General features: G+C 36.0%; 1 long non-coding RNA gene across 1 annotated transcript in view; it reads left to right on the top strand.

Annotated features, from left to right (window-relative positions):
- The window catches only part of LOC116148444 (uncharacterized), a 1,308,953-nt gene that overhangs the window by 998,878 nt on the left and 296,208 nt on the right, over nucleotides 1–13,867 (top strand). The window lies entirely within an intron of this gene.

A 13,867-nucleotide genomic window follows, 5' to 3' on the forward strand; every position in this document is an offset into this window, starting at 1 on the left:
TTTGGTCATGTGACTCTGGTTGGTTAGTATTCAGTTAGCACAGGACTGAAGCCAGAGAGGACAAGAAAAAGAATAAAGTTTTGGATACAGAGATTAATCAAAAACTTGGTAAGGGAACTCAGTTTTAGGGGAACTTGGTTTCACTGATGTATGAGCACTATTAATTTTAAATTGAGCTTATAAAGTATTCAATCACACATGAATATGTAAAGAATCAGGTCACAAAACAGTATATATAGCATAATCACTTATATTATAAAATATAGAGTTAAAATTATATAGAATATGTGTGTGCACACATGTATATCTTAAAAAGATGAAAAGAGATAAAGGAAAACAATACATTATCTATGGTTGGTTGCATTATTGATTTTTATCTTCTCTGTGCTTTTTCTTATTTTTTAAAATTTCTACAATGAATGTGTGTAATTTTTGTATTAAGAGACTTAACACATTTAAAAAATGAAGAAGGTAGAAAGGAAGGTAGAGAGGGAAGTAGGGAGAGGGGAGAGAGAAGAAGAAAGGAAAGAAAGAAGAAAGTCTTTCTAATCTAGCAAGAACGCCTTTGCCTTTGTGATGCTGAGCAGGGCACTGTTTACTTCCCTGCTTATCAGCTGTCCTCTTTGGTATCTGGAGATCGTAAAGAACTAGGAATTATTGTTTATGAAATTATATGTGCTAGAAAGGAGAAGTCATTATCAGCACAGACCTATCAAAGGAGAGAATAACTAACTATAAGAGTATATGCGTAAGTGCATGTGTTCACATGGGGCTTTATGACATATATTATTCTAATTTTGTCTAGTTTAGCTTTAACTAAAGTTTGCTTCCTCTAATTCTCTGCATAACTCTTACTGGCAAGAAAAAAACAACAACACATCTTGAACCATGATCTGACTGTGTGAAAAGATAGCACATGATTGCCTTTTGGCCCAAGACTAAGTTTCAGCAAGTAAATAGTTAGAACTCAGATAAAAAGGCCTGAAAGAGATTTCCTTGCACATTTGTGGGGACAGGGACCATGTATTACACATGATGTATGGTTTTGCACTCACAGTGTTTGGTGCATAGGAGATTTATGTAAATCTTTGCATTATTAAAAAAAAAATGGACAAAATTTTTTTCTAATCAATTAGAACCTTACCAAGTCTTACCCCATGATTTAAGAAGTATAGCTATGCAAACATTGTTGTCAGAACTAGAGAAATGCTCAGGTCTGTGCAGAGGCAGCCACCTCCAGCACAAGGATTTCAAGGTTGCCAGATGAAGGACTTCCGTTGTCAAAGCCCGCCTGCCTTGTGTCTCTGGGCCACAGTGCCTGAGCCATCCATGGTGAATATTCACTTTCCCATTTAGAGTCAGTATCTCTGGAAGTGTAACCTATATATAGATTACATCATAATCATCCAAAATGTTTGTAAATATGCACATTCTTGGAACTCACTCCAAACCTATTATTTACACTAAAGTTTGAGAAAATTGGGTAATGACAATATTCCCAAATTGAGACTCTGAAACAGAATCGTAGCAAAATCTCAGAGTAAGAATTGTATCAGCTCCCTTACCTTTTGCCTCACAAAATCTATTCTTCATAGAGATTTTCGTATGTGGCAAAGAGCGTTTGCACTCTGCAGTGGAAGCCTGGTCCAGAGCAGCTGGGGTAAACCTGGAAGAAATTTAATAGTTAGGTATGTTTATTGATCAGCAAAACTACAAGGGAAGTTTTTTTTTTTCCCCCCTTTTTTACGCTTATTGTAATTTAACAAATAAAGAGAAGTACACAAATTATATCCATACAGCTTAGTGAATTTTCACAAACCTAACCTATCGTTCCACTCAGTAGGCAAATACGGGATCAGAGCATTTCCAGCATCCAGGAAGCCCCTGTGTCCCCCTTCCTTTTGTCTCCCTCCTCCTGACCCAGGGTAACCACTACCCTGACTTCCAACACCGTAGATTGTGCATTTTTTCAAAACATGATAAAAATGTAATCAAACAATGTATTTTTTTGTAGTTGGCTTATTTCACTCCACATTATGTTTGACTCACCCATATTGTTGGTGTAGTAATAGCTCTTTCATTGTCATTAAGGTATGCTGTCTTTTTGGTTAAATATGCCATGATGGATTTGACCGTGGATGGATAGGGATGGGTATTTTACTAAATTTCCATTTAAGGCTATTACAGAAAGTGCCACTGTGAACATCCTGGTACCTGTCTTTTAGTAAACATACGCACACATTTCCTCTGAATAAGCACCCAGGAGTGGAATTACTGGGTCACAGGGTATGTGCATAACATGAGCTTCAGCAGACTCAGTCAAATAGTTTTCCAAAGCGATAGTATCAGATTCCTTGTTGCAGCACACGAGTGTTCTGTTTGCTCCACATCCTTGCCGGCACTTGTCATGTCTCTAGCTGTATCATTTAAGCCACGCTGGTGAGTGTACACACATCATATACTGATTTTAACTTGTATTCTCCATGGGCTGTTGCTGTTGTTTTTGTTTGCCTGTTTCTTTGTTCTAAATATCTTCTGTACTTCAACTTCTGAGTTCTCATTCAAAGGGATTAAACAAGTTTGGGGACTCAATATATTTTAAAACTCTCTGAAGTGATACTGGTGCCCATTCAAGTATTGGAACAACTGGCTTAAGATACTGACTTTTAAGGATAGGGAAGGGGTGGGGTTCCTCAATGGATTCATTCAAAATATTCCCACTGGCATGTGAACATTAAAACAAACAAACAAAACTCCTGGATAATTGCCTTAATGAGGGAAGATTGTTTTTGAATTTGTATCAACCATTCTGATGGTCAGAGGTTTTTGGATGTTCTACCAAGATATCCATCAAAGCAGATTTGTACCCGAAGTGTACATTCAGGTTTTCAAAGGTAATTTAAATGTGGCATAGTGCTCTGTATTAGAGAAACAAACCAATAGGAGAGAGAGAGAAAGGGAGAGTCTGGGAGAGAGGGAGAGGGAGAGGTGGGGGGAGAAACAGAAACAGAGATGGAGACAGATTTATTGGAGGAACTGGCTCACCCAGTTACAGAGGCTGAGGAGTCCCACCGTCTACCGTCTGCAAGGCGGGGAACCAGGAAACTAATTCAGTCCCAGTCTGAATGCCGGAGACCTAGAGCACTGATGTCTAAGGGCAGGAGAGGAGAAATGTCCCAGCCCCAGCAAAAAGAGCACATTTTCCCTTTCTCCATCTTTTTGTTCTTTTCAGGTCCTCACCTAGTGGATCGTGCCTACCAGCACTGCTGAGGGCCAGCTGTGCTCAATCTCCTGCTCTAAGTACTAATCTCTTCTCCTCAGACCCTCACAGACATACCCAGAAATAATGCTTTATCTTAGCCCAGGAAAGTTAACACAAAGAATTCACCATCACAGAGTTTGAATATAATATTTTAATTTTGTCTTTGTAACTCTGAGGACAGAATCTTATAAATTATCTCAAGTACCATTACCTTTAGTGAGTTCTTACCAAGCTTCACAGGATCCACCAGGATTTAGTTGGACAAAGAAAGGAAAATAACCACGCCCAGAAGCTTTTTTATTGTCTGCATGGTACCTGTACCTTAATAACCAATTAATTGGTTGGGGATTAGGCGTTAAGAATTTAAGCTTAGATTCCAGAAGCTACTGCCAAATCCCTGGAATGGGCAGTGGATGATTTTAGCTTTCTGGTTTTAGAACTCAAGAGAGCATTGTTAGGGATATCAAATTATCTTTGCGTATGTCATCAGATCACAGGGTTTTACCTGACAAGGCATCAATTTTAAATCTCATCCAGGGAGTGAATGAGAGTATTAAAGTTGCCCTAAGATTTTCCTCTGTATCATTCTTTGATACATGCTGAGTAAAGCCAGTGGGCTTTACTGGAGATGCTTTAGCTTTGGTTTAAGGCACTTTAATGTGTATATTTCTTCTATTAAAGCCCACCACATTATGTGAGTCTAATAAGACGGCGGAGTTTGGCACCATCCATCTTTTGTTATGGATTGCTGAAATGATGCTGGAGAGTGTATTTATAAGTAGTGCATACGACTGTTGCCAGATATTGACTTTGCTTGCTAACTCCATCGTATAAAACTTCTGATGGCAACCTGAGTAAAGTTCAGTTGAAGATAAAATATTGCAAAATAAATGCCAAAAATGGAAACCATTTTTCAAAACACTAAATTAGGAAGTTAAGGAGTTGAGGCAATTAATCAATATTTCAAAATGATGAATATATTTTACAAAACACCACTTAAAATGAAAAGCTCAAAATGGAGGGCTTTTGGGGTGGTTTTTTTTTTTTTCTGTATGTTTATAACAGTGTTTATTGTAGTCTTTTGTGGTAGATTTCACATGAGGCTTTGGAAAAACACTGTACCTAAAATTTTCTCTTCAATTAGATTCTTCATCAAAGTGATCTGGAGGAAGACATGTGAATCATTTAGTTTTCGGTGCAAATACTTGTGCTTGTCATTTATTGAGAACCTGTGTTTCCGGCGCTTTACCTATGTGTATTAAATTCTCTTTACGAGCCTATATTATTACTCTTTTGATCTTACCAAATACACTAATGTTAAAAACAATGTTCATACAGTCAGTCATTCCAGTAATTTTTGTTTTGTGCTGGACAGTTTCAGAATTTAACAGGGAATCAAAGTCCCCCAGCCTTGTGGGTTTACATTCCTTTAGGGTAGAGGAGGTGTGGGAGAGGCAATAAACAAATAAGGAAGTAAATAAAAAATAAAACGTGTTATGATGAATCAAGGATAAGATGGGGAAGGTGTGGTTGTGTAGCAGGCAGGCGTGGCAAGGAAGGGAGGAGGTGAGGCCAGGATCACTGCTTGCATGCAGAGATTCACGTACAGGCAAACTTGGCATATCTAAAATTACCAAAGAAAGGAAATGTGTGGCCACAGCTGAATTTAATATTTAGTTGGGGAGATATGTTCATATAAAATATTAAATAAGATTTCAATAGTAGCTTTAAATACCATCTGTAGGCTGATGACTCCTGTCTGTCTCCCTTTCAGTCTGATTCTTAGATTTAATAAATCCAAGTGCCTATGTGATATTTTGACTTAGATGCCACCTAGCCATCTCAACCTTTGATGTGCCAGTTTATATATCTGTATCTTGTAAGTTTAGTTAATGTGAATCAATCCCAGTATGGCCCCCTTCAGAGGACTGAATTTCTGGACTTGCCAAAGGACAGCGACTGATCTGATCATTTGATAACCTAAAACAAGTACTACTAGTAATTGTTCAGGAGACTTACAGGGAATGCCCTGATTTCCTTGCTAAGGCACCAAATCATTGAGGCACTGTTAAGAGACAGTCCTGACACTACAGTGGGAGAAAAGAAACCTTATCTCTGCCTTCTAGAAGCTTCTGTTTTAATGCAAAGTATAGCTGAATAAAGATCATGAAACACAAAAACAGAAACCTACACATACATATTTAACATCATGCCAAGTAGTGATGAGGGCCATAAGGGACCAAAAAAAAAAAACAAAAAGAAAAGCAAGGTACAGCATATACTTACCCCAGCCCAGGGAAAGAACACTGTAACTTGTAGTCAGGAAGGACTTCATAAAGAATGTTTGATATGGAGGGGGGGGGGAAGCATTAACTCTATTGTTTAGTAGATGAGGAGCTAAAATTACATTTTTAGAAGACCTAAAATCACAAATTAAACTTAACGTGAGCCATCACCTCTTACTGTCTTTCAAGCTTTATGCTACAACAGGTGGCTTTTACCCACTTCCAATTCTGCCATGGGGAGTTTTGTGCTGCAGACTAAGATGTAACAAGGTATCAGTACATTGTCTTTAACATTTCATTTATCTCTTTAATCGGCCAGCAGTAAACTGGCTAAGATGGTTACTAATTTAGATATTAAACCCATCACTGTCATCTCATTCTTCCCCTTCTAGTAATCATCCATGTATTTTTTAATGGTAATTAGCCAACTTTTATTGTTTAGCACTTTGTAATTACAAAATTGCTTGCAGTCATCATTTCGTTATTGTTAACAGCATTCCAATTAAGTTATTGGAAATTGATGCCCTGCATGCTATCTGGGAAAATTTTAAAGTTCTTCCATACTGTTTTGTCATTTGCAATGAATACCTTCAATTGTGCCTCATTTGTTTTGTACCTAACATCTCCTTCTTTGTGCAAATCTTGCTGTAAAAATCCCAGGGTTGAGGCTCAAGGCAGGCCACCTCAAAATATGCCAAAGTAGCATATTGATTATTTTGAATTGAAGTTACTTAAGAAACAGCTGGTGCAAGAAGGGCTCTCTGACTCTCTCCTCTGTCTCCCTGAAAACAGGAAATAAATCTCCCATATGAAAGGTACATAGAAAGACATCCTTATCACCAGAGACAGGAGATTCAGGGCTGAGAAGCCGATGTAAACAAATCTTGCTATTCCTTTACTAATTCACTACCCCAAGCCCAAACTCTGTTTAGATGCTTCACCAATTACACGCCCAAACCTGAGTTTCTTTGTTCTGTTAATTCCTCACAAATTCAGTACTTCTTTGTCTAGAAAGTATAAAAGCTGCCTGCCTTGATCACTTCTTAGGTCCTATTTCCATGAGACCCCTGTATACATAAGTTAGATTTGTTTTTTTGTTTTTGTTTTTGTTTTCCTGTGTTGTACATCTGTTTTCTGTCAATTTAATTATCTGACCAGCCAAAAGAACTCAAGAGATGGGGGGGAGGGGATTTCTCCCTCCCCATTACCAATTTGTAGCTTGATCTCTGATTAGAGAAACAGAACTTTTAAAAAATATTTAAATAATTCATTTTGATGGCATTCAACATTTAGATACTCATGTGATTACACAAGCTGATTTTCTGGTACAAAATTTTGGGGAAATAAATAGCAGTTTCCTATTCCTTAATTTTTGCTTTCACTTCGAGTTATACCATTTCAAAATAAATGATTTATCATGATTTAATTGAAATCAAGAAACTCAGCTATAAAGTGACATCAATTGATGTCCTTCCAGTTCAGGGGAAATAATTCTAGTTAAAAATTGGACCAAGAAAAAATTTGATACAAATGGAATAATTAGAGACTTATTTTGTGTTACTTTGGATGCATGTTTGATTAAGTTCTTGTGATTTGGAATCAGCTTATCTGAATCCCACCTTACCAAGTGCCAGTTGACTCTGCCTGTGCCTTTTGTAAGCCTCAGGGTCAGGATCTGTACAGTGGAATTAAATAGAGTAGTTAATGCAAAGGCCTGCCATGAGGATGTGCGTGACTGCTCAATGAATGTCCCTTTTCTGCCTGCAGAAGTAAAATTCCCCAGAAACCGGGAAGGCCTTCTTTCTGTTACAGGATTACACATACAGACCAGATCTGAGGAGTGTATACCCACCATGAGGCTGTTACTTGGAGAAATACACCAGTAATTATTTAGATACTATGAGATTCATAACCCAAGAAAGCCAGTGCTCTGCCCTTCAATAAGTCACCAAATTCCCAATGCAGTGACGCACACTCTGTGTGACACTTATTATCGGAGAAGAGGATTTTAAAAGCAGACTCCACCAGTTCAGTGGATCAGTGAAGTCTTTATTGTAGCCACAGACCCTGGAAGCTCTCTTTGTAATCAGCCAGTTCTATCATTTAACAGCCTTGTTTTGTGTTTTGGCAACAGACCCCAAGTGAATGGGCCTATCTGGGGAAGAGAAGAAAGGAAGCCACCCAAAGGCCCTTTTTTGCCTCTGCAAACTGATGGTTTCCAAGCAGTTTTCTGGTGTTTGGAAACACTGCGTCGTAGCTGGGGGAAGAGGCAGCTGTGCTTTGGCCAACATGAGGTAATTTGCAGACACATTTTAATTGCCTTTTAGGGAGCATGAAGGAGTTCCAAATAGTCTAATGAGTTCCAGCAAACACCTGTGAAATGCTTTTAGACGGCCGTGTAATACTGAAATTAAGAATGTAATGCAGCAATTGGAGGCATGGTGGGTTTTTTTATCCCCCCTCCACTGCAAAGGATAGCTAGAGATATTTTCAAGACCTCTTGCCTATATATAGTCGCTTTCCCATTCACCAAATGACTTCTTGGACTAACCTAATGAATTCAGTAATGTTTGATAGAGTCTTCACGTCCACCTTTATATTTAAAAAGAAGGGAAGAATTCTTGATCAGGCAATAAAATTCAAACAAGAGGGATATCAGATAGTTCTAAATCTAAAACTACATACCCGTTAGTCAGTAAACAATATTAAATGCATAGATCTGAAAAGCACACCCCCAAAATCATACTAATGTGATGACAGATGGAGATTGTGGAAGTTTCTTTATAGTTTCTGTCTCCCCATCCTTCCTTCCTACATTTTTTTTAAATGGTTTAAATAGGGATACCTTTGAGAAATGAGGGACATTTGAATCTTCCTGGTATGCATTTGGGAGCTGCAACAGAGGAAACATTAGTAAAATTTGGAGATTAAAAAGGCAGAATTCAGAAATTATATCCTCATCTTCCTCCAGTAGTATTTTGTGAGTGTATTTGTGTGTGCACTGTTAGGTAAGTGCGTAATTCTTCCTTCTCCTGAGAAGCAGCAACTGTCCTGAAATGTGTGCTCACATTCCAAAAAGGTCTCTTTATACTTTTAATATATATGATACAGAATTTTATATGTGCATACGTACACACACATGCACTCCGGCAAAATAAAGTAAAGCGCTCTGAAATCAGATCACACTGCACTGTTCCTCTGCAGGGCTCTTCTCTCTTAACACAGTTGCAGGATGCATTAATAGATACAGCTATAACTCATTTATTTTCATGATTGTATAATGTGCCACTATAAGAATATTAACACTTTATTCTTCTACTGTGGACATTTAGGTTGTTTTCCTCTTTTTTACTGACAGACAGTGTTTCCCTGATCTATGGCTGTGAAACTATTTCTTTAGACTTCCTAGGAATGGAATTGGTAGGTGAAAAATCATAAGCATTTTCAACTTGACTAGATTTTGCCACCTTTCTCTCAAAAGCACTTATAATAATTTACTTTCTCACTATTGTTGCATAAGAATTCTTACAAATTTGTATGTCTGCCGGTTCCTGAAACTGTCGGTCAGATTTAAGTTTGTCCATTTGATAGGCAAATCCAGTTTAGTTTATCTTGTGTTTCCTAATGCTTAGCAAGATTCTGTATCATTTGTATACATATTCACATTTCACATGAATCTTCTGTGAATTGCCTTTATGTATTTTATTATGTTTTTAAAGTTTTAAATGGATTTTATGAGTCTTTATTTGGGGCACAGAATATGCCTGACAGGTACTGTCTCTCTGTCTAGTTTACCTTTTGTCATTTAAGTTATGGTAACTTTTGACACACCCAAATTAAATTTAAAATTTAATTCAGCATGGTTCATCTTTCTGTCTCTTATTTTAGAAAGCCTTCCCTGTTCTGGGGAAATGACCAAGTCACTGTCTTAGAGTTAATTCTCTAGATGATAAAGTTTTGTTTTTGCTATTTTTAAATTTAATACATGTGAAATTTGGGCTCTATTTTGTGAGGTTGGGACCCATGTTCTAGCACCAATCCTGTTCATCTGCAATGACCTGTTAGACACTATTTCCAGACTTATTTCTAAAGCTGCACTGCCTCATGTGGGAGCCAGCAGTTACAGTAGCAGTGCACATTTAAGTTTAATTACAATTAAGCTACATTTAAAAATTCGGGTTCTCAGTCACACTAGCCGCATTTCAGGTACTCACTAGCCGTATGTGGTGAGTCACTACTGTATCGGACATTGCAGATGTGCAACAGTTTCATTGTCACAGGAAGAGCTATTGGACAGTGCAACTGAGGCTTTCAACTCTCTTAGCCTTAACTCACCCCTGCCTGCGCCTGGCCCTGCCACTACTCCAGCACCGCAGTGTTCCTATAAGCTTAATATTTCACAGCACAACTCATCCTCCCTTATTCTTATTTTTCAGAGATATCTTCTCTATTCTTGACTGTTCCTCTATACATTTACGGTATCATCTTTAGGGAACTTGATTGAAATTTTATGTGCTTATGCAGATATCTGGGCATAATTTATACCTTTATATCATTGCATTTCTAACCCTTGGTCAGGGGACACCTTCTTGTTAATTTAGAATTTATTTTTTTAGTTTTTATAATTTTCTCAACACATGTATGCTTTGAATAGCGTTAATCATAAGTATATCGAAGTTTATGTTACTGTTGTAAATTGTATTTTTCTTCTGTATCACCTGTTTATTGTTAATGTGTGGTAATACCATTAATTTTTATGTATTGATCTTAAATCTAGCCACCTCGCTGAATTCTTACTAAACTTATTTTTTTCTATCAAATCCCTTAAGTTTGCAATGTAGACAAACTTAGTACTTGTCAGTAAGGTCGATTTTGTGTCCTCCATTTCAATTCTTATGACCTCTCTGTTTTATTGCTTCACCAGAGATTTCTAGTACCAGGTGGGCTAGATTTTTTTAGAAAATGATGGTGCTAAAATTGAATATAGTTTTTGGGGATTTTTTAGTAGATGGCTTTTTATAAAGTTCAGAATATTTTTTATATTCCTGGTTTTCCTGAGTCTTTTATTTATCAATTGCTATTAAGTTTTGCCAAATTACTTTTTAATGCCTATGTTGTAATATTTTTCATTGTATCAATTGATATGTTAAGTTAAATTAATACTGCGCATTCTGATGTTAAAATGCTTTTGCATATCTGAAGAATGTCTAACTGATCATGAAGTAGTATTATTACTACTACTATTATTATTATTATATTGCTGGATCTGGATTCCTAACATTTTGCTTAGAGTTTTTTTCTGTATCTGAAAATAAGATTGGCCTGTATTTATCCTTTATCAGACACCCTTTGGTCTTACCTTTAAAAGCTGTGCTAACTTGGATGCATTCGCTTGATATATGTATGACTGAGCTTGGAAAACATCTGTTCCCTTCGCTGAAAGACTTTGTGCTTAAGTTGTGAGTCATTCCTTGTGTATTTGTTAGAAATTATCATCCGTGCCTTGTGTGTTACTTTTCTGGGTATGTTTTTAATTTACTGATTAAATTTCTTCGGTAGTTAAAGGTCTTTTGATACTTTCTATTTCTTCTTAGTTACATTTGGTAAGTTACATTATTACAGGAAAATTATATTTTTGTTTGTTTCCCAAAGTATAATTCTCTTATCGTTTGAATTTCTGCTGGGCTTTTATCCCTAATCTTAACTTACTTTGCCCTTAAAAAATTATTTGACTAACCCTCTAAGAAGTGTGTTTATTTTTTAAGTCTTTATTGAGAACTACCTTTTGGTTTGGTTGATCATTACTAGTCCATCTTTCTATTTTCTTGTATTATTATTCTTTTTTTTTAATGTTTTCTGTAGAATTGTCTTTATTTTCCTTTGAATTTTTTCTGTTTGTTTTCTAATTTCTTGAGTTGGATAAATGCTTAGACCATGATTTTTCAGCATTTCCTCACTCTTAACATAAAGGCTCTGTTTTTTTTTTGTTTTGTTTTTTTTTTTTTTTTTTTTGGTAATAATAGCTACCTACCTTTATCCCATAATTATTTATAATATTATTCATTTCTAACTATTTATGATTCTCATTTTGATTTCCCTCTTAATGCACAATGTATTTAGAATAATGTGTTAAAGTTTCCAAAACATAGTTCTTTTTTTTCAGCCTTGATTTTATGCAATGATAGAATGTTGTCCGTGTGATTCTGATGCTTTTAAATGAGCTGAGATTTGTATTATAGCTTAGAATGCTTTTGCTTTTCTATGTATGTTTGAGCGGAGTCTGTGGTATCACTATTGAGGACAGTGTCCTAGTATACATCCATTTGATTGAGCTGAATATATAGGCCATTAAAGTGTATCTGTCCTTACTAGATTTTTTTTGATTTCTTAATTTTTTGTTCTGTTTGATAAAGAAATTAATAATAGAGATGTGTGAAAATCCCCCTTTATGATTGTGGGTTTGTCAAATTCTGTACATTTTTCATTACATTTTGAATGTGTTATTAGGTTTATACAATTTGGAATTCTTTTACCTTTCTAGCGAATGGAATCTTTTGTCATTAGACAGTACCCCCTCTTTATTTATAAGGATGTTTTTAACCTTATAATTTATTGGTCTGTTGCTAAAATAGTTACAAAGTTTCTTGTAACTAGTATGGGCATGAACTTTCCTCATTTATCTTCAATCTTTCCATATCCCTGCTTAGCTGATAAAAATTGGGAAGTACATAGAATTTGTGTGTGTGTGTGTGTATTTTAGTTCATTTCGTCAATCTCTGTATATTTTCCTGTGATTTAAATTCAGTTTATAGTTACTCTGATTGCTTATAATGGTTAACTCATTTTACCATCGTATTTTATGCTATTTTTCTCCTTTTTAATTCTCTTTTCCTATATTTTATTTAATGGATCCATTCTTTCATTCATTCATTCATCCAAAATAATTTATTAAGTGCCAAGTGAATGCCGGACACTACCTTAGCTGTTTAGAAAGTAGCAGTGAAAACTCCTGCCTTCAGGGAGCTTACAATGGGATGGTGACAGACAATAAACATGTAAGTAATTATAGGATATTATTTGTCAAATGTGATAAGCAGTAAGGAGAAAAATAAAGCAAGAAGTTGTCAGTATGTAGGATGATGATTAGCCACGTAATTCAAGATCTTAAGAGGAAAAAGGGGCAGTGATTCAACGACAAAGTTTCAGGCTAATGCATAGACATAGACTTGGCAATTTACTTTGACGTAACATGAGGGGAAAAAAAAGATCTCTTGTTCTGATCTCCATTTACCTAGTCTCCCTCATTTTAATAATAACATGATAAAGTCCATCCATTCAGTCCTTGTATTGTCTTGAGCATTTCACATAGGGAGGTGATGACTGGCCCCTCTGTCAGTTCTTTAAGAATAATTATGAATTTTCCTGGATATCACTATCTCTCCTTTGGTCAGGGTCTGTAATTTCAGAAATTAGAAATAAGATTTCATAAAATATGCCCCAGATCTGTATCATAGGAAAACTACAAGTGTTACTGGCATTCTGCTAATAATTATGATGAATCACCTGAAATGCTGTTAACTCAGTCATTTCACCTTTAAATCATGGACCTTTCTTAGAGGCTGGCCTTATTCAAGTCCTAATAATGTACTTGTAATGTTCAGGTCTATTGCTTACTGTGATTATTCCACATATTGTTTAAAAACATTTTAGCTTGGTTTTCTGAAAAGTGATAATGCCTTATGTCTTAAAATGTCTTTTCTTCTTTATTTGTGCAATGTGATTTTCCCCCTGTCAAGCATCAAGCAGTGTTACTTACTGGTAGGTTAGAAAAAATAAATAGGTGCATTAAATACACAGGGAATACTATCATTTTAACAGACAGAAGTATGTATTTGACATTTTATATTTTGTCACTTGATCTTCCCAGATTGATTTATGACAGACAATAAAGTTGTCAGAGGCCTTTTGTAGTTGGCAATGTTTTAGTTCTCAAATTATGAGAGCAGAGCGTTTAGCTGTACAAGGAGAAGAAAGTAGTTCTTTGACTGATTTGAGTGAAATGACAGTTTTTTTCCTAAGAATAAGGCTTAGTACCACGAGACGAGGGTATTGCTACCTTCTTAGCAATGAAAAATCTTATTAAAAGATCATCTCTGTCACATAGAATGTGGCCATAATGTGTGGTCACCTTGGCTACCAGAGTTAAATCTGTTTAGAAAAATGGAAAAAGAGGAAAGGAGAAGTTCAACATAGTTTCCACATAATAAAAAGTATTTGCCCTTGGAAAATTGTAAATATCTTATTTCTCTGGTCTGAATTA

Source organism: Camelus dromedarius, chromosome 27, assembly GCF_036321535.1.
Source record: "Camelus dromedarius isolate mCamDro1 chromosome 27, mCamDro1.pat, whole genome shotgun sequence".
Lineage (NCBI taxonomy): Eukaryota > Metazoa > Chordata > Mammalia > Artiodactyla > Camelidae > Camelus > Camelus dromedarius.